General features: G+C 35.9%; 1 protein-coding gene across 3 annotated transcripts in view; it reads right to left on the minus strand.

Moving 5' to 3' along the window:
• Nucleotides 1-20,421, minus strand: part of STK33 (serine/threonine kinase 33) — a 129,310-nt gene that overhangs the window by 55,497 nt on the left and 53,392 nt on the right. For 2 of the 3 annotated variants that reach the window (XM_045557459.1, XM_045557458.1), the window contains exon 2: nt 232-377. The exons of the other annotated variant lie outside the window; for it this stretch is intronic. The gene's annotated coding sequence lies outside the window, so the exon portion shown is untranslated. The remainder of the gene's footprint in view (nt 1-231; nt 378-20,421) is intronic. 3 annotated transcript variants of the gene reach the window in all.

Below are 20,421 nucleotides of genomic sequence, written 5' to 3' on the forward strand. Positions count from 1 at the left end.
AGAGCAGCATTGTTAGAATTTACCACGGAGTGTAGGGTGGAATAGTAGAAAGATGGAGAAAGGGGTGAGCTAGAAGGCTAGATGTACTGAGGTATAGTGGCCCTGGCTAGAAAATAAGAAGCTAAAGAGAGGAAGAAAATATATTATAAGACAAAAGAAGTAAGATCTCCTTCCCCCTTATGAAATGAGAGAATAACAGGTTTAAGAGTAAACAAGTGGGCCCACATGTACCTAAGGCAGACAAAAAATTCGATGATGCCAATAGATTCCAGAAGAGGAGAAGCAGAAACTCTCTGGCGATCATCATGACATGAACATGCAGCTGTCTCCATCCAGGAAGTCTTCAGAAAGAAAATAGTCTTCTTATACTCAGGAATCTTAATCCAATAAGCAATAGACAATAAGATCAGGAATTTGACGGCAAATTTGAGAGGCTTTCCAGCTTTGTTTATCAAGCACCAATTAAAATTTTTGCATTAATAAAATATACTTATATAAAATTCTATGCCTGTCCTCTATGTCAAATACTCCCAGGAATACTGAAAGAGAGGAACTTTCCAAAGCCAGCAATTCTCCATGAAACTACTTAGTTAGCTAAGGAAATGTGTGATATAATGCCCCAACTCAGATGTTTCGTACCATATGAGAAAAGGCATTCTGACCCTCAAAATCATGTTCAAAGATTGAAAGCACAATTTAGAGTGTCCAGGCAACACTCTCCCTGTAGCCAGACTTCTACAAACTGGACAACGCCAAACAGTCTACAACAAGGGTGGGGAACCCACAGCCTTGGGCCATATGTGGCCTCCTAGGTCCTTAAGTGTGGCCTTTTGACTGAATCCAAATTTTACAGAACAAACCCTTTTATTTTTATTAAGACATTTTTGTTAATCTTTTATATTTTTATTTTATTTTTAAAATGAATGTGTTTAAAATACTAAAGAATAAAATAAGTTTCAACAAAATAATCCTCCCAAATTGACCAGCACAATTAGAACATTAGTAAGCCATAAGGGCTAAATTGACAGCTGCTATGCTCATGATTTAGTTCTAACCTCCCCCGCCTGACTGGTGCCACTACCATACGAGGCTGGTTGGTGAGAGTTTATGGGGTATGAGTCAAGTATGCCAGTCTGTTATCAGCTTTGACAACGGTGCACTGTGTTTCTGTTTGACATGGAATTTGTGAATAGTTGCACAGCTTGACAGTATTTTTTAATTCTGTCTGCTTAATAGCCCATCATGTCAAAGAAGACCAAGAGAACGCTGAAGAAAACAGATTTTTTAATTGGGAATTGCAATATTATCTTGTTTCTGCTAAAGATAAGGTGATTTGCTTGCTTTGTGATACTGCCATATCAACATTAAAGAAATTCAATGCTCATCAACATTATAATACTCATAAGGACCACAAATATTTTAAATTAGAGGGAGAGGCACGAAAGGTTGTACTGCAGAAATTAAAAGATAAAAAGCAAAAGCAAAGACAATTCTTTCAAGCAGCAATGAGACCTGAAAATAATGCCACTGAAGCAACTTTTAAAGTAGCTTATATACTCAGGGGAAAAAAGGGAAGCCATTCAGTGATGTAGAAATTGTGAATGAATGCATTGCCAAAGTTGTAGGATACTTACACCCCAATAACATTTCAAAGTACAAACAACTGCCTCTTTCAAGGAAAACCATAACTGATTGGCAGCATGAATTAGCCTTCAACTTAACAGAACAACTTCATGCAATACTTCAAAAGGAAAATATATATTATTCAATTGCTTTGGACAAATCAACTGGTACTACTGACCTAGCACAGGTTTTATACTTCATTCAGGTCATAACATAAGATTTTCTTTGCTATGAAGAGTTACTCTCTTTGGGCACTCTTGTGAACAGAACATGGGGTACAGATTATCTTCAACAACTTTCAAGATAAATATCATGAAGTTGGACTAAATTTAATAAATTTAGTGAATATATGTATAGACAGTGTACCTTCCATGACAGGAAAACATGAAGGGTTTACTGCACAGATAAAAAAGTATTAACAGATCCAGATGCTTTCATTTATTTTCATTGTATCTTGCATCAGCAAAATCTCTGTGCTAAAGCTACTATTTTAAGTGACACTTTGCATAAGTGTCTGTTAACTATGTATAAGCATAAGTGTCTGTTAAGTATAAGTACTGTTAACTATATTCCTGCAAATGCAACACAGTATCATCAGTTTCACAACATGTTATAGTTGAACAATGAGGTATTCAGTGTGCATTTGCTATATCATTCTAAAGTAAGTGTGTTGGCTATCACAGGAACAGGTGTTAGCCACAGTTTTATCTCTGTGAGAACAGATGGATTTTATGAAGAACAAAATCAGCAATGTGAATTATTAAAAGAAGATTTCTATACGAATGCAGCATTTCTGTGTGATATCATATCAAAGCAAGACAAAGTGAATATTTCTTTGCAAGGTAAAACTAAGTATATATATGATATGTGGCAAAAAAAATCCCAAGCATTTTGAAAAAAGCTATGTTTTTCCAAAATACTTCTTCAAAAGGAAATTTTTGTTTTTGTTTTTTTTATTTTTTTTATTTTTTATTTTTTATTTCAGCTCTTCATGGGGGTACAAAAGCTCAGGTTATATACATTGCCCGTGTCCCGCCCATCCCCCAGAGTCAGAGCCCCAGGCGTGTCCATTCTCCAGACAGTGCACCTGGCATTCACCATGTAGTCATACCTCCATCCCCTCCCCCCCCACCTCCCTGAGTCAGCACCTTCAAGCATGACCATTCCCCAGACGGTGCGCAACGCACTCATCATGTAGGCATACATCCATCCCCTCCCCCGTCTCAGTCTGATATCCAATTGGTATCCTTCCCCAATGTGCATTTAGGTGATGATCAGGGAAACCAGTTTTCTGGTGAGTACATGTGATGCTTGTTTTTCCATTCTTTGGATACTTCACTTAATATAATGGGTTCCAACTCTCTCCAGGAGAACCAAAGAGATGTTGTATGAAAATTTTCCCCAGTTAGCAAAGGTCATTGATGAGCAGGATGATATATGCAAATCATTTGAAGAATACGCAGCTGTTATAGACCTATTAATTGGAGAATACAATGAAAGTTTCACTGACTTTGAGAATCATGACATCACACTCAAATTAGCATTTCAACCTCACCTAGTTGATATCATCAAGGCACCTAAAGAACCACAGATGGAATTGATTGAACTCTGAGTAGATGACATTTTTAAGTCACTGTTTGATGCTAAGAAAGACCCAACTGAAATATGGAAAAATGTAGTAGAATACCCATGTCTTCAGCAACATGCTTGAAAATGCTTTCTTGCTTTTCAACTGCTTATAGCTGCGAATCTACATTCTCCTACCTATCCCAAATCAAGACGCCCTTAAAGGTCACAAATGACTGATACTCATCTAGAGGATCAACTGAAACTGCAGACCTCCATGCTGCAACAAAATATTCAAATGCTTTCCAACAAAAAGCAGATACAACAAAGTCATTAAAAGGTTAGTTGACTTTAAAATTAATAAATAGTTTTCATTTTTTGAAAGAAGTCCATAGTTGTTAGATTTTTTACAAAATAATGTACACTTTTAAGTATATCTGATTGAAGTTTCTTAAATCCAGCCTTATTTGATTACAGCTAAATTAATGCAGCCTTCCAACATGAAAAGTTTCCCCACCCCTGGTCTACAACAAAACACCAACAACAGATTCTGTGATGCCTGCCTTCAAATTTTAGTAGAATAATATAAATTTAATAAAATAGAAAACAACAAATTAGCTACTTCTCTGAACTGTGAGCCTCTCCAGGGCAGGAACCATGTCCTATTCACCTTGTCATCTTATGTCCAGCAAAAGGCTTCCATTAAATTAGGATTATTGATTGAAAGTAATTCACTGAGTGATGGAAATAGTGCTCTGGAGCTTAAAATATAACATCCAATGCAAGTGCCTAGTGTAAGAGAGTCAATGGCCTGACATGTAAACAAAGTCAGAATATATCTGTGAAGTCCCCAGGCCAAAAAAACTGTACCACAATACAGTCCTCATTCCATCCTGTAGCTTTCATTCCACAGCAAACCAAAATCCCTACACCAAGCCTGACTCCAATCAAGCTAAATTGCCACTTGACTCTGAAAGATTCACTATCAGACAAGATGTTATAACTGTACTCCCATCTTTATGTTCTTTATCTTTTTTGGTTTTCAGGAGCCTAGAAGGATATAACATGTACTTATTTTAGTAATAGACCATATGGTGAAACCCAAATGGTTTCTGCTGGCCTTACCTAGTCTCCAAAAACTATAGGCATTGGTCATAATAAGCCTTTTTACTAAGATCTTCATATTCAATAAAAGATCACTGTTTTTGGCAGACAGCATAACTAGAAATCATTGGTTTATTTTTTTCTCATGATAAAACATATTAAGTCATAGCCAAGATAAAAAAAAAATTCATACAAGACACGTGGTAACCTTCCCAGGCTCCCTAGCCACATCTCAAGTAAGGATGCTTCTTTTCTAGAAGAGCCTGTTTCCCTTAATCCTAGTGATGAGCCATTTATCCACAGCACACCGACCCCAGACTTGTAGCCAGAACAAAAGCATTTATCGTGGAATGTTATATCTGAGGAATCAGTGCAGCATGGCTGTTAATGTCAGCAAAACAGGAAAGGCAGGGGAAGAGTCTGGGTCTGGCACCAGCACTAAAAGGCAGTTGATGGCAAGTTTTCTGTGAGTCTGGTCACTAACAGTATCCAGAGAGTAGTTGGGAGTCAAACAAAGAGCATCAGAGGTCCAAGTATGAGAACAGGCCAACTGAGAATCTAGTCATCTGATAGTTTATGTATGTATTCACCAAATATTTTAATACCTGCAATACACAGCTAGTAAAAGATTGAACTGGGTTATAGGGATAAAGAGATTTTCAAGACATAGCCTTACTAACAATGATTATGATAAGGATAATAAGTATGTACGAAGTACAAAAATGATACAAAAGAGGGAGTGACCAGGGAAGTAACATGATCTAGTGGAAAACATATAATGCTTAGAACAAGAGAGATCAGGATTTGAATTCCACCCCTACCACTTCCTAGCTCAGTTCTCCCACATGTAAAGTGGAGATAACAGTAGTAACTATCTTACGCAATTGTTGTGAGGACTAACTCGAAAACACTTATAAAGTGCCCAGTACTTTGCCTGGCATATATTATTGCTTTAAAAATCATTATTACTCACTTGGTCAGGGAAAGGTCACACAAAGTTTCACTGGGCAGGTAATACTCAAACTAAGGCTTAAAGAATGAGTTGGAGTTCACCTAGTGAACAAGTCAAGGAAAGGCTCCCCAGGCAAGGACACCAGCACATGTGAGGACCCTGAGACTGTGGCTCCAGAGGAATGGAAAAAGGTGGTTTCTATATGAAGGCAAGAACAGAAGAGAGAAAGCCAGGTCTCTCGCCTGGGATGAAATGAGGGAAGAAGCACTTCCAGAAAAGATTAAGGTCAAACAAAAGTGTCTTAGCTGAAGAATAGTGCTTCCACCAGGCACAAAGGATGAATAGGGTGGAGTGGGACATCAGACCCTTGTTCTGAGAGAGCTGCCAAAAAGAAAGGGCTGCTGCAATGGAATAGTCTTAGGTGGGCACTTCCAACACTGACACTAATCAGTCACAGATTTAAGTAAACAGAGAATGACCACCAAATGCTCAACACTAACTCTTTTGAGCAAGAGTGAGACCCTGTCTCTACTAAAAATAGAAAAAATTAGCTGAGCATGGTGGCACGCACCTGTAGTCCCAGCTACTCAAGAGGCTGAGGCAATAGGATCACTTAAGCCCAGGAGTTTGAGGTTGCTGTGAGATAGGCTGACACCACAGCACTCTAGCCCAGACAACAGAGACTCTGTCTCAAAACAAACAAACAAACAAACAAACAGACAAAAAACACTAACTCTTCCGCAAACATTTGAAGCTCTGCAGTGGAGGGGCACAGGGCATCAATGTCTATGGAAAATGTAAACTGTAAAGCTCAAAAGTATGAAGAATAGGCTCCAGCCAGTGCAATCAGTACAAATCTACTACCATATGAACATACTAGAATTTCATATGAAGAATTCACTATAGTCAATGTTTCAATGTGGTAGAATACAGTTTACTCCTAATTAGTACCAAAATAACAAAAAAAAATACCAAAGGAAGCTATAACTTCCACAATGAAATATTAAGTTCTTTATTTTACACACATACACACACACAACCCTACCCACTATTGCCAATAAATCTACATCAGTTCTAAGAAATAGAACACTGATGTTCTACCACTTGAGAGTCTAAAGACCCCAAATTTCTAAACAATTTGTGAAAATTAAAATCTCAGAAGTCTTCTGAGACAATTTTACATCATTTAACATGCACAGAAATTTGAAAATGAAATGTGTATGCTCTTGCTAAAGCAGAAAGAACCCAAGCTTTAGTGTTAGTCAGACCAAGACTCCAATGCCTTAATAGTCACTTAACCTATCTGGTCTTAGCTTCCACATATGTAATGGTCTACATACCTGCATAGAAGAATTGTTTTAGGGTTAGGATATAATGTATACAAAGTTCTGGTACATTTTAAGCTCCTAATAAATGGAGGATTTTATTGTTGTGCAACTCTGCCATACCCAATGAATGGTAGCATCAGAAAAGCATTTTATCAGTCACAATCTCTCCACCTAGTGCACCAAATATTGTTCTATATGGATTCCAAAACACAAATTGCCATATAATTAGTTCATAGCTAGCTTAAAATACAACCCTGTGGAAGCTTGCTCTAGATGTATGCAGCTGAGTTGTAGAGGGAATGGCTTAAGAGACTAGCACCTAACAACATGTTACATGCTAAATTCTGAATGCTACAAGGCATCCAAATATCACATTTATAAGAATTTTTAATATGTAAATGCTGAACATCAAGGGAACATTTTAGCTTAGCCAAGATTACAGTCCACCAAATATAAACGATTACTTGTCTATATTATACCTTAACAATTGATTAAAAAGAAATAATATTTGAATGATTAGGTTTTCAGAGAAAGGAGGCATCTGTATCCACGGATTTATTTGTTTGGTGAGTTTCTGAAACCTTGCAATGGAACTGTAAAAACAATGTGATTAAAATCGATAGAGCACATCATTTGATGATACTGTTGCCCAAGAAAAGGCAATAAGCCTTAGGCATTTTATTAGTAGATTATACAATTTCACTGCCAGGTTCAAGATTTTTAAAGGCAACTGAGAAGACAGAAAATTTCACTTTTGGAGCCAAGGGATTTTTTTTCTTCAATTAAAAAGAAAATCATGATGTTTCTTTTTTATTATGAAGATTAAAAATATCTTCTGTAACATTTAAAAAACAATGATAATATTAAATTTTCCTTATTTCCTAAAATAAAATAGATGATGACTCTGATTAAAATTAGGCTTAAAGCTACTTTTGTTTAACAATACTGTATCCAACCACATATCCATTTCACAAATACCAGAATAGTTTGGGGAGTAGTGGTTATAAGTTTATTATTTTGGAAAAGTCCATGAAGAAGAATATGAAAATCTAATATGAGTTTCCAAATCTCTTCTGCAAAAATGATCAATGATTCTCTTTTCATGTCTTAGTGACAAAATGAAAAACTTTTAAACAGGCCTTCAAAATCAGAGAATGCTACGTTTCAAAGTACACTTTTTAACTACATGGCAAAAGTCAGTCATATAGACATGTTTGTTTGATTAAAAAAATGACCAAATCAAACTGAACCTAAAATCAGCAAGACTTTACTCAAGTCAAATCTTCCATAATACTACAAACAGAAAATTGCAAAAGTTTTGAATTGGTTGCTTTATAGTGAAAATTCCAGGATAGAAACATCCTTGTATAGCCTGGGAAAGCTAATAGAATCAACTCTGTATAATTTTATGCTTATGATAAGAAAAATGTTGACTAGAAAAGGTGACCAGAGTTTAATCACTGAATCTCATAGGAAATACAAGGCTAGGCTCATAGAAGTAAAAAATAGGCTTACATTTAGTAGCTTTTACCAAGTGAACGGTCAAGTCTATCTAGGGAAGCTTAGGTTTTTAGACTTATAACAGGCACAGATAATTTCTAAAAGAAAACTACAAAACACCAGCTACTTTCTTGTCACTAGTATACATATATACTTATGAACATATATAATAGCTTTATGTAGATAGCTATTAAAATAGTTTTATCAACTAAATAATGCAAACAATTTTCTTTAGTACCTCCCTCTCCCTCAGTCTCCACATTCAACATTGACAAGTCCATTCTATTTCTAAAACATTTCTCAAATGCATCAGCTTTCTCCATTCCAAATGTCACAACCCAGTCCACATCACTACTTATGGTGATACTTTCATCATACTTAATGGTGAAAGACTGAAAGCTTTTCTCTAAGATCAGGAATGAGACAAGATATCTACTCTCACCACTTCTATTTAACATTGCACAGGAAGTTCTAGACTACAAGGCAATTAAACAAGAAAAAAAACTGCATCTAGATTATAATGACAGAAGTAAAAAATTATCTCTATTTGCAAAATGACATGATCCTATATACAGAAAATCCTAAGGAATACTGATACAGATACACATACACACACACACACATGCACACACAAGATAATGAACGAGTTTAGCAAGGTTACAGGATAGAAGATCAATATACAAAAATCGGTTGTATTTATATACATTAGCAATGAACAATCTAAAAATTAATAAAATAATTCAATCCAATAATATCAGAAAACCAAGAATAAATTAAAAAAATAAGTATAAGACTTCTACACTGAAAATTATAAAACTTTGTTGAAAAATTAAACAAATGGAAAGACATTTTTGTCTTCATGTATTAGGAGACTTAATACTCCCCAAATTGACCTACCGATTCAATGCAATCCCTATAAAATTCCAACTACTTCTTTTGCAGAAATTGATAATATAATCCTAAAATTCATATGAAATTGCAAGGAAACCAGAACAACCAAAAAAATGTTGAAAAAGAACAAAGTTTCAGGACTTATACTTCATGATTTCAAAGCTTACTTAAAAACTGCAGTAATCAAAGCCATTCTTGCTGGAGTTGAGTGATATCTCATTGCGGTTTTGATTTGCATTTCCCTGATGATTAGAGGTGTTGAGTATTTTTTCCTGTTTGTTGGCCATTAGTGTATCTTCTTTTGAAAATCATCTGTGATATATGTATACCATAGAGTACTACTCAGCCATAAAGAAGATGGTGAACTAATACCTCTGTATTAACCAGGATAGAACTGGAGACCATTCTTCTAAGCAAAGTATCACAAGAATGGAAAGACAAACACCACACATACCCACCATTAAACTGGAACTAACTGATCAACACTTATGCTCACATATGGAAATAACAATCATTGGAAATCCAGTAGGTGGTGGGGGGGAGGAGGGGAAGGGTAAATTCACACCTAACAGGTACAATGCACATTATCTGGGTGATAGACACACTTTTAACTTTGACTCAAATGGTACAAAAGCAATTTATATAACCAAAACATTTGTACCCCTGAAAGTTTATACATATATATATATATATATGTGTGTGTGTGTGTGTGTGTATGTATATATATAAACTATAGTATATATATATGTATATATATATAAACTATAGTAATAAAAACAGTGTGGTACTGGGCTAGGATAAACATATATATTAACGGAATAGAATTGAGAGTCCAGAAACAAACCTATACATCTATGGCCAACTGATTTTTGACAAGGGTACCAAGACAATTCAATGAGGAAAGAACAGTCTTTTCAACAAATGGTGCTGGGACAACTGGATATTTACACACAAAAGAATGAATGTGGACTCTTACCTCATACCATATATAAAACTTAACTCAAAATATATCAAAAATCTAAATGTAAGAGCTAAAACTATAACCCTCTTAGGAGAAAACAGAGGTAAATCTTTGTGACCTTGGATTAGGCAATGCTTTCTTAAAAGTGGCACCTAAAGCACAAGCAACCAAAGAAAAATTAGACAAACATCATCAAAATTAAAAACATTTGTGTTTCAAAGGACACATCTAGAAATGAAAAAAAACCTACAGACTGGAGAAAATATATGCAAATAATATAGCTTATGAAGGTCTAGTATTCAGAATACACAAAGAACTCTTAAAACTCAGCAATAAAAAGACAAACTATCTGATTTTAAAATGGTCAAAGGATTTGAATACAAATTTTTCCAAAGAAGATATACAAATGGCTAACAAGCACCTGAAAAGATGTTCAACATCATTAGTCATTAGAGAAATGTGAATCAAAACTGCAATGAGATACCACTTCACACTCACTAGGATAGTTATAGTAAAAAACAAACAAACAAAACTGGAAAGTAACAAGTGCCAAGAGGATGTGGAGAAACTGGAACCCCCATACACTGATGGTGGGAATGTAAAATGGTGTAGCCAGAAAACGGTTGGGCAGTTCCTCAAAAGGTGAAACATGGAATTACCACATGACCCAGCAATTCCACTCCTAGTATAGATCTAAGATAATTGAAAACATATGTTCACACAAAAACTTATACACAAATGTTCATAGCTACATTATTCATAAGAGCCAAAAAGTTGGAAGCCACCCAAATGTCCATCAGCTGATGAATGGATAAACAAAATGTGGTACATACATACACTGGAATTTATTTGGCCACTGATATTTGTACAACATGGATTAACCTTGAAAATATAATGCTAAGTAAAACAAGCCAGACACAATGGCCACACATTGTATGAGCCTATTTATATGAAATGTCCAGAATAGGTAAATCCACAGAGACAGAAAGTAAATTAGTGGATGTGAGAGCCTGGGGCATGACTACTAATAGGTACGAAGTTTCTTTTCAGGGAGATGAAAATGTTCTTGAATTAGATGGTAGTGATGGTTGTATAATCACAGAGTTGTACACTTTAAAATGGTACATTTTATGGTTTGTAAATTATATCTAAATTTTTAAAAATTAAGTTTTCCCTAAAAATTTGCCAAGATTAATTTAAGTGAAGTGGTAGGGCCAGATATCAGTTGGAGCGGGATAATGACACAATGGAAGATAACTCTGTCAAGCTTAGCTTTAAAGGAAGGAACAGAAGAGTTTTGTATTAGGCTTACTGACAGCTTTTTATTTAATATAAGAAAAACGTGTGTGTTCACAGGCTGACAACAAGTTAGAAGAAATAGAGATTTGGAAAATACAGAAGGGAGGGAGGCAGGGAGAGAGTATAAATAAGCATAGATCAAAGCGGAAAAAAGGAGGCAAAGGGCTACCAACTGAAATTTAGTAAATACAGATTCTGTATTCCTTGGGCCCATCGCCTTTCAGGTTCATGTATGGCAGAAAGGAACAAGTGCCACTTTCTGGTGGAGCTCCCAGAAGTTCCCAGATTCACGCTAACTGGATCAAGTTGGAGTTTGTGCCCTCCCTGAAGCAATTTACTGTGACTAGAAAAAGGAATTATAATGATTTGCCACGTCTTTGTTATTTGTATATATCTGAACCAATCATGTGACTAGATGGTCTCAATACTCAGAATTTAGATACGAGTCACATGTTCTATGTCAGAAGCCATGAGTGGAGTCATTAATTCACAGGGAGAAGGTGGTTGCCACAAAGGAAATTGGGGAACTATTACCAAAAAAAAGGGAAATGAATGCTGGGCAAACAAAAATAATAAATGTAGTCTCAATTTTTGTCTGTGTAAATATGAAGAAGTTCTACTACTGGTAGAAGGGAAATTATATATCATTTTTGGAGGGCAAATGGGAAGTTTCTATACAGACTTTAAATATACATATCCTAAAACCAGCAGTTCCATTTGTAGGAATCAACACTAGAGAAATGCTCACAAATTTATACAAAGAGGCATATACAAGGAGATTTACTGCATGTTGCTTCTAATAGTAAAAAAAAAACATTGAAAACTAGGTGCCCACCTATAGAGGACTGGTTAAATAAATTTTAGTAATTTATTCATACCATAGAATATTATATAGCTGTTACAAAGATAATTATATCAATAGATCTCTAAGACATTAATTTTTAAAAAAGAAAAAAGAAAAATGGAGTGTGATAATATTTATACTTTATTATGAACATTTATGTTTGTAGATATACTGGAAAGTGTGTAATATAATACAAACCAAACTGTTAAGAACGGCTACTCTTAGAGAAGGGAACGGACTTTGGGTTATGGACTATGTGAAGAAGGGATTTCATTTTTTTATTCTGTCACTTATTCATAATTACAACTTTTTACAATGAGAAAGTGCTCACATATTTCTTGTGTTTTTAAAAATAAGAGGATCAATTTGATTCATTTTTCCTTGTTATTACTGTGGACTATCAACTCTAGGTGCTCAGTCTATAGTGATGAAGAAGGCAGAGTGCCCATCTTGAATCTATTAACCCTAAATGCCTTCCCAGCTCAGAGGATGTATGTTTTTGAACAGCTATTTAGTCAGTTCCAGTTACAATTTACTGCTCTTTCTCCCCTGGGTGAAAAAGCCCTCCTTAATTTCTCCCAGTCTATACCTTCAGGCTCTTACCATGATGATTTAGCCTTCTAGGCCTCATTCTTTTACATCTGAGTTGTCAGCAATCTACTCGTCCACAGAATAAAGGAATTCTACAGCACTGGTCCCCAATGTTTTTGATACCAGGGACTGGTTTCATGGAAGACAATTTTTCCACAGACCGGGACAGGCGGCAGGGGAGGCAGAGCTTAGGTGGTGATGCTGGCAATGGGGAGCAACTGTAAATACAGATGAAGCTTCACTTCCTTGCCCTCCACTCACCTCTTGCTGTGCGCAGTCCCCCTTCCTAAGTTTCACGGAAGACAAGTTTTCCACCGACCACGGGGGTAAGAAGGTGGGGGGAGGCAAGGCGGAATTCTGGCCATGGACCGGTACCTGTCTGCTGCCAGAGGTTGGGGATCACAGCTGTAAAGGAGCTCCCTCCCCTTTCCAACATTTCTCCTGAACTTGAACTAAACTAGACTTCTGTGTTTTAAATAGGTGGAACCCTCTTTTTCTTCAGCAATTAAAAACCAACAAATGAAACACAATAGCTTTAAACAGAATTACATAGACCTTGATTCACAATAGGCTTTAAAACTAAACTCATTGGGTTCCCACTAGCTAAAAATAGTCATTTGTCTGTTCTGCCAAGAACTCATATAAAATAGGAAAATTTTCCCAACTCCATGTTTTATCTCCTCTACACAATAACAAACAAAATAAGTGCAACATTATTTTAGCCAGACATAAGCCTGGCAGAGCTGGAAAAAGGGTTCAGAGGAAAGGGTAGATAGGAATTTTTCTACTCCACTCCTATGAGTTGGACAGCTACTGCTCTTGTGAACCCACACATCATTATTTACATTAGGTCTCAAACCATGTTAGCTTTGTAAGAAGCACACATAGCCCTTTGACAACTGGGTCAATTCCCACAATGCCAAAGGGTCTAGGCAGAATTTCTAGGAGTAGCTGCTGTGTTACACTGAAGCTGGCCTGTACTGCAAGAGCCAATTGTTAAAATTTTCAGGTATTTTGAGATCTAGTTGTTAAACACAACTATTATTAAAAATTAAACTATAAAATTTATAATTATATAAAAAATGAAGGGAATAAGCATTCAAAACTCATCACTTCCTAATTATTTTGTCAGTTTATTCTATGCTTTTGAGGTTGTTTGTGCCTATTGCGTTTGTATGGTGAAAATACTGTAGAACAGTGTGTTTATGCACATCTGTTCTGAACTCCACATCAGTGATGGTAGCTTAAAATTAGCCATGGTGGGAGTATTTATACATGGAATCAGCAAATGCTACAAATCAGGGCTTTCTTCTGGAAACCTGGCTGTTAAATATTTACCAACACACCACTGGATAGCCATAAACTGTTGTCTATTTTTCTCCTGGAATAATCTACTGGTTCTACCTCAAAACTATTGTTCAGTGCTTAGCATCCCAATTTGCAACTATATATGCCTAATATATAATGTAGGCTAATGATAAAAATTCACCAAATGAAGCCATGCAGTACCTATAGAAAATTTTATATTATTTCATAGATCTATTGAATCTTAAAGTTGGAGGGAGCCTTAGAAGACATCTACACAATCTCTTAATAAGTGCAAGGACTCTCCCCAACAACATTCTTGGACAAATATTAGTCTAGTTTTTCTCCTCTCTGTGCTTCCACGTGTGCTATTCCCTTTGCTTGAGATGTTCTTTCACACCATCCTGCCCTTGCCCGGGCTCATCCTTTTCTGGAATACTCCTCCTCATTCTCAAACATCACTTCTCCCAAGAAGCCTTCCCAAACCTCCAAGGATGATGGCCTGGTAACCCTACTGTGTGTTCCTGGATCACACTCTACTTCCTTCTACACAGCATCCAGTTCTCTTTCCTCAATAGACCATAAGCTCTAAGGATAGAGAATACCTTTATCTTGTTCATTACTTTACTCCTGTTGCCCTAGCCAGGTAACTGTCATAGGAAGCATTCTGTAAATGTGAAGAAATAAATGAAGGAAGGAAGTAATGAATTAATGGGAAAGCACTGGCCTCCAACTTCTAGAACAAGGCTCAATGCACATCTCTGCTCCTTACTAGATGTGGGTCCTTCATTAAGTTATTATACATTAAGCCCTCTTAGCGTCCATTTACTTAAATACAAAATGAGAAAATTAAGACTAACTCACCAAACTTGATTAAATGGGATGATTTATGAATGTAAAGCTTTTGGTAAACTGCAAAATGTTTCTAAAATGCCATGTACTGCATTGTTATTTCAGGACACCTCCAGAGAAGGAGATCTCATATTTTGCAACGCCATCCAGCATGATTTTGACAGCTATAATTGTCACACTCTCCATAAGTTCAACTCTTGACCTAAATTCTTCCAACTCAACATAATAATCTAATCTCTTTTCCATATGACATCCTTTTAAATATTAAAGACTGGAGCTCAAGTACCCTCAGTAACTTTGTCTTCTCAAGGCTAAACAGCTTCAGCTTCTTCAAGGAGGTAGAAGAAACGTTACCTTCTAAGAAACACTTCTTGATAACTTGAGATACTAAAAAGCTCTGTATTAGTTTTCTATTGCCGCTATAAGAAATTACTACAAACTCAGTGGCTTAAACAATACAAACTTATTATCTTACAGTTCTGTAGTTCAGAAGTCTAATAGTCTCCCTGCACTAAAAAATCAAGGTGTTGGTAGGGCTGCACTCCTTTCTGGAGGATTTAGGAGAGAATCTGTTTCCTTGCCAGATTCTCTACAGCTAGAAAAGGTTCACCAATTTTAAGGACTCATGTGATTAGACTGGGCTCACCTGGATAATCCAGCAAAATCTCCTCATCTCAAGATATTTAACCTCAATCAGTTCTGAAAATTCTCTTTTGCCATTTGGGGTTAACATTTTAACTGGTTCCAGGGATTAGGACATGAACATCTTTGGGGAAGTCATTATTCTGCCTTCCACAAGCTCCTTCGTGACCTTCATTGTACCATTTTCCCTCTTACATTTGTCAACATAATTTACCCATATCCTTAATTTTACTTAAGAAGACGTGGATATATACACACACACATATATATGGATATATATACACATGTACATACACACACGATTGTAAATAAATCATCCCTGTCTTCCCTGCTTACTCTACCTGAATTATTTAATATTTCAGCTTTTCTATTCCTGTGCTAGTCATGGGCCATCCTGTACAGTGGAATTATACTTCAGATTTCCAATTCTGATCATTGCTTTTCACAATAAATATGGATTTGTCTTAAATGACAAGACATCTAGCCACTTATCTCAAGTTTTGTCCACACAGCATCGAAATATTAAGTGACAAGTGAAAATTTAGTCCATCTTCCAGTTTAACCTAATTTCATGGACCTGGCATACAAAAAAGACTATGAGAGGCCTTCTGTTTAGCAGCCTTCCCCCATGAAAGAACCTTGATGAAGCAAAACTCCCTGAGCCAACTAGCCCTCTAGCATAGCTCTCTGCCCTGGAAAAGTGCTCTGTTCTTTCTTTTATACCCACAGACTGCCTAGGTTCAAATCCAGGCCACTTACTAAGTCTGTGATCTTTTTTTTAATTTCAAAATATTAAAAGTGTACAATATTTTTGTTACATTGGATAGCTTCTATAATGCTTAAGTCAGGGCTATAAGTATGCCCATCACCCAAATAATGTTCATTGTGCCTGCTGGGTAGATTTTTACCCCTCCCCTTCTCCCCGCTCCCCTTCTTAATTTCCAATGACTTTTACTTCTCTCTGTGCTGATGTGTGCTTATCAATTAGTTCCAAATAATTAGAGTACATGTGGTGTTTATTTTTCCATTCTTTTTTTTTTTTTTTTTTTTTTTTTGAGACAGAGTCTCGTTCTGTTGCCTGGGCTAGAGTGAGTGCCGTGGCATCAGCCTAGCTCACAGCAACCTCAAACTCCTGGGCTTAAGTGATCCTACTGCCTCAGCCTCCCCGGTAGCTGGGACTACATGCATGCACCATCATGCCCGGCTAATTTTTTCTATATATATTTTTTAGTTGGCCAGATAATTTCTTTTCTATTTTTAGTAGAGACGGGGTCTCGCTCTTGCTGAGGCTGGTCTCGAACTCCTGACCTTAAGCAATCCACCTGCCTCGGCCTCCCAGAGTGCTAGGATCACAGGTGTGAGCCACCGCACCCGGCCCTTCCATTCTTGAGATACTTCACTTAGGACAATGGTCTCCAATTCCATCCAAATTGTTGCAAAAGGCATTAATTCATTTATTTTTATGCCCTAAGAGTACTCCATAGTGTGTATATACATATCTATATAGAGATATATATATCTCTATATAGATATACCCCACATTTTCTTAATCCACTCATGAATTGCTAAGCATTTAGGTTGATCCCACATGTTTGCAATTGTGAATTGTGCTCCAATAAACATTTGTGTGCAGGTTTATTTTCAATAAAATGACTTATTTTGCTTTGGGGAGATACCCAGTAGTGGAATTGCTGGATCAAATGGTAGGTCTACTTTTAGTTCTCTGAGAAATCTCCATACTGATTTCCACAGAGGTTGTACTAATATGCAGTCCCACCAACAGTGTATAAGTGTTCCTTTCTCTTTGTATCTGCATCAGCACCTACTGCTTTGGACTTTTTAATAACAGCCATTCTGACAGGGGTAAGGTGATACCTCACTGACGTTTTAATTTGCATTTCTCTGATGATGAGTGATGTTGAGCATTTTTTCATATGTTTGTTGGCCATTTGTCTATCTTCTTTTGAAAACCTTCTGTTTATATCTTTGACCCACTTTTTAATGGGGTTGTTCAGTTTTTTTCTTCCTGATTTGACTTCTTTATAGATTCTGGATATTAACCCTTTCTTGGATGTATAATTTATGAATATCTTCTCCCATTCTGTAGGTTGTCTATTTGCTCTGTTGATTATTTCCTTTGCTGTGCAGAAGCTTTTTGATTTAATCAAATCCCAATTGTTTATTTTTGTTGTTCTTGTAATTGCTTTTGAGGTCTTAGTCATAAATTGGTTGCTTAGGACGATATCTAGAAGAGTTTTTCCTAAATTTTCTTCTAGAATTTTTATGGTTTCATACCTTACATTTAAGTCTTTTATCCATCTTGAATTAATTTGTGAGTGGTGAGAAAGGAGTCCTGTTTCATTCTTCTGCATGTGACTGCCCAATTTTCCCTGCAACATTTATTGAATAGGGCTTCTTTGCCCCAGTATACATTGTTGTCTGCCTTGTCAAAGATCAGTTGATTGTAGGTAGACGGTTTTATATCTGGGTTCTCTATTGTGTTCAATTGGTCTATGCACCAACACCATGCTGTTTTGGTTACTATAGCCTTGTAGTATAGTTTGAAGTCTGGTAATGTGATGCCTCCAGATTTATTCTTTTTGCTTAAGATTGCTGTGGCTATTTGGGCTCTTTTTTGGTTCCAAATGAAGCACAGACTATTTTTTTCTAGATCTGTGAAGTATTACAGTATTTTGATGGGGATTTCATTGAATCTGTAAATCACTTTAAGTAGTATACTTGGTCTCCTTTTTACTACTATTTGCCTAGTCTGAGTGGAAGACAAGCTGCTAAAATATTTGATACATCAAATAATAGCAAAGCTCAGGTATTAATTTGGGAGTTATTTGATTTGTTGCTTAGATATTGTTGTTTCTCTTGTCCTTGTCTGCTCTGCCCCTCTGGGATCAGCAGCCAATCCCATGCAATACCCAATGCCCAGTCATTAAATCTACTCACTGTCCAGAGTGTCTGCCTCTGCCTCTGCCTCTGTTCAGATTCCTAAGCTGTCTGAGTGTTCTTCATCGTCCAGTTTTGCCCCAAGTCTGGCACATGATTTCCTCACTTTCCCAACACTATACGGCATTGGAAGGCATTATCAAAACTTGGCCAAAATCTGTTTTAAATGCTTTGGAGATGCAAAAGATGAGGTAGTATTATATCACATACATATGTTTCATCAGCACTCAGTAGGTAAATTACTGCTTAATTCATTGATCTTGCCATGCCCAGATCTTGTCATTCCTACTAATCTTGCCAGATAGAAAGAACTATCAGGTATATAAAGATTCTGAGATCTACAAATGAATAGGCTTCTAAGAATTTAGCCTTCTATGTACTATGTGCACAATATATTTTTAATATATCCAGAAAACAATTTTGCTTTAACAGAATATTCCATATAATAAAAAAGTTACCATGGGGCATTTGTAGAACTGTTACTAACATTACTTTACTATTACCATTATGGCAGTTATATATATTTATTCAATAATTTATTTAAAATTTGTCAAGCTCCTACTATGTGTGGGGAATTATGAATCCCATGGAGGAAAGAAAATAATAAAATCCTTGATCCTTTCAATCTAAAAGGGAAATATATAACATATACAAATAATTTCAGTGCAAGGCATAAAACAAATGTATAAAGTACAAAATGGAAAGAGCAAGTTTTTCCAACTTGGGTGGATATAACAGGCCAAAAAACTCTAGTATATCAATCCCAAAATTTGGTTAACTGATTAAATATTAAATCATGCTTAGCTAACAACAAACAGTTGTTATACCTTAGAAATAAGAAAATAAAATGTCTCAATAGGACACTTAAGCAAAAATATTACTTAAGACATGGGAAAGCATTTTAGCTAAAGGCAGTAGGAAAAAACTCCATAAGAGGGCAGAAGTTTCTGCATAGGAGGATGGGAAATGTGGAGAATGGATTTCCCCCTAAATAGGAGCTTGAAGTGAATGACCATCAAGGTCCCAGTCAATTTTAAAGGCCATTCACTACAGCATGTTCAGATATATTTAAATGGCATAGTCTGATCTACATTAAGTATACTTCTCATTTAAAGGATAAGAGTTCAGTTAGTAAATCTTACCTTTTTTGGGAAATATATACAAAGAGACATTTTTAATGAAAACCTTCCATGTAACTGTAGTTGATTTTCATTCTATAACTTTATATGTGTAGCAATGTTTCTTTTCAAAATTCCCAATGAAATCACTTCAAACAGAACATTTAGGCCATGAAAATACACCCAAGTAAAATAGGGGTAGAGTTTAAATAAACATATTATTTATTAAATATTTTTCCAGTAGTCCTGAGACTAATAATGAATATGTTTTAATAACTCCATAACCTTCAATTGTCACAGAACAGCAGTATTTCAGATATGGCCCTCAATATAAATGAATCCATAATAACTCTAAGATATAAAAATGGAAATTCTACAAAATGATCAAGCTACTTATAAAGGATTAAATGTGCACACAATTCCTTCTGCACCAATTATTATTACAAAAATAAATTTCCAGATTAAAGTGTAGATCTTTCTTTGAAGTAGATGGTGCTCATAGATAAAACAGACTAATGAATTTCACAATAAAGTAGTCTTCTGTTGGGATAATAATCTACAGACTAAGTCTCCCTTATTTCTAATGACTACCCAAATTTTCCTTGCTACTTATGCTTTTCTCTATAAGCGACAGAAATTCGCAGAGCAATATATAATTTGTCTCTTCATAGTTCATATTTATTGGGCATCTAATTTATATAAGATCTCTCCTTGGCCTGTGAAAGTAGACAGTAGAGATAAAAGAAAATGTCATCCAGGGTCTCTAGTAAATGCAATCTAAAGTAGAATGTGATAAATGCACAAAGTATACAAAGTGCTAACAGCTCCCAAAGAAGAGAGAGATGATTTGCAGTGAAGTAAAAAGTAAATAGTCCATAAAGAGATAG

This window comes from Lemur catta, chromosome 7, assembly GCF_020740605.2.
Source record: "Lemur catta isolate mLemCat1 chromosome 7, mLemCat1.pri, whole genome shotgun sequence".
Classification (NCBI taxonomy): domain Eukaryota; kingdom Metazoa; phylum Chordata; class Mammalia; order Primates; family Lemuridae; genus Lemur; species Lemur catta.